The following is a 2,189-nucleotide window of genomic DNA, read 5'->3' on the forward strand; positions in this document are numbered from 1 at the left end:
GAAACAAAGACTTGATCTTGTGTCTAGGCATCCATACTTAGGCCGCACGTCCACCTTGGTTTACAACTTAGAATCAATCGATCGTTCAATCATTGAAATGGCAAAAAGAACTTGTGAAATGTATTAACTTCTGTAAACGTAAAGAACTAACTCTTTGTGAACTTGACAATATAGTGTCGTGCCCTTCCCCATAAGTGTGTGTGTGAATGACTAAAGGAAGGCACGATTTATATGTGTTCATTGTGTATTCTTCAATGCTAACTCTTTAACTTTCGTGTCACATGTACTATGCATGTCCGAAATATCTAAGAGAACACAAGAGCTCAAGGATCGAATTCAAGCACTTAGAGATTTAAACAACTCTTTCACAAGTGGACCTTTAGATTTCGAAACATCTCCAAGCAATTCAATCTTAAACTCTTCACCTAGATCAGAAGAAGAGTAGGATCTTACCTTCCCCTTCATCTTCAATTCCAAGCTCGACACAATTGCGGACCGTGACATAATTCCTGTTAGTGCTCCAATGGCACTCAAGAATGCATTCATTCCCACCACCCCTAAATCACCTTCATGCATTGCTTTCACTCCACCTGATGAAGCTAACTTCTCCATCCCGGTTCAATTGCTTGGGCAGCTGCCTAAGTACTCTGGATCTTCAATGGAAGACCCTAATGTTCACCTTAGGGAGTTCTTGGACATTTGCAAGCTCCAATCAATTCATCATCTTTCTCAAGAAGGCTTGAGGTTGCTTTTGTTTCCATTTACCCTTAAGGATGATGCTAAGCGTTGGTTGTACTCTTTGCCTGCAGGAATAATCGCCACATGGGACGAAATGACTAGGAGGTTCTTGAAACAATTCTTCCCTGCTCAACTCACGAAAAGACTTAGAAGGGAAATTCAAAACTTCACTCAAAAGGATGGTGATTCACTCTATGAGGCATGGGAGAAATTTCAGGAACTACAAAGGAAGTGCCCTCACCATGGTATTTCATTGGATGACTTGGTGCAATTCTTCTATGAAGGACTCGACACCACCAATAAGAGCATGGTGGATTCGGCATGTGGCTGTACATTCATGAACAAGACCAGTCAAGAAGCTTACACCTTGATTGATGACTTGGCTGACAACAATCGCCAATTTAGTTCCAAGGAGAAGAGAGGAAGCAAGAGCCGTGGGGTATATGATGTTGATGCAAGAAATCAGATGGCTACTTTAGAAAGGAAGCTTGACGTTCTAGCCAAGACATTCAATGGTTCGAGCATCAACAATCAAGCATGTGGTATTTGTTCTTTCAAAGATCACACGACTGAAAATTGTCCAAATGGTGCAATGACTGAAGAAGAGTTGAACTTCATGGGGCAACAAAGGCCTAGGTATGATCCATACTCGAACACATACAACCCTGGACTTAGAGATCATCTAAATTTTCGTTGGAACAACAATGCTCAACCGTCCAATGCTCAAGGTCAAGGACCTCGTCCTTCAGGTTTGTTTGTGAGGCCTCAGGTACCTCAAGGTTCTGTTCCCTTTAACTCTAACGTTCATGGTTCAAATAATGCATCTGCACCTAACTATGATGAACTTGTAAAGTCCCTTGCTCAAGGGCAACAAAATTTAAACTCTGCTACTCAAGCTTTAGTTACAGGTCAACAAGCTCATTCTAAAGACATAACCGAGCTTAAGAAGCAGATGGGACAAGTGATCGACTTCATGGGAAAGATTCATGAAAGAGGTAAGTTGCCGAGCCAAACTGAGCCAAATCCTAACGTGAAGGCCATGATGACAAGAAGTGGGAGGATCTTGGATGCTCAATTGCAGCAAAACAAGAAGGCCGTGCCTTCTAAAGGAAAAGAGGCCGAGAGTTTCAATGCTAATGACATAGAGAAAGACCCTGCCTCCTCTAAAGCTAATGATGTCGTGCCTCTTCCCACAAGTGATCATGACGCACATGACAAAGGTAAGGATCCTAACTCTAGTGGTTTAGTTTCAACTAATGCTCTTCCTCATGTTCCCTTCCCCAATAGATTTGCAAAGCAAAAGAAGAATGACTCTGATCAAGTCATGCTCGACATTTTCAAAAAGGTGGAAGTGAATATGCCTCTTATTGAATGCATACAACAGAATCCTAGGTATGCTAAGTTTTTGAAAGAATTGTGCACTAATAAGAGGATGACTCGAGAGAAGGAGG

General features: G+C 41.8%; 1 non-coding gene across 1 annotated transcript; it reads right to left on the bottom strand.

The window, feature by feature from the left end:
- Window positions 1-880: 880 nt before the first annotated feature.
- On the bottom strand, window positions 881-987 carry LOC126801323 (small nucleolar RNA R71). The gene has a single exon (XR_007672816.1). It is a non-coding gene; the product is annotated as a small nucleolar RNA R71 (small nucleolar RNA).
- Between the last annotated feature and the right edge of the window lie 1,202 nt (window positions 988-2,189).

The sequence above is a fragment of the Argentina anserina genome, chromosome 6 (genome assembly GCF_933775445.1).
Source record: "Argentina anserina chromosome 6, drPotAnse1.1, whole genome shotgun sequence".
Classification (NCBI taxonomy): Eukaryota; Viridiplantae; Streptophyta; class Magnoliopsida; order Rosales; family Rosaceae; genus Argentina; species Argentina anserina.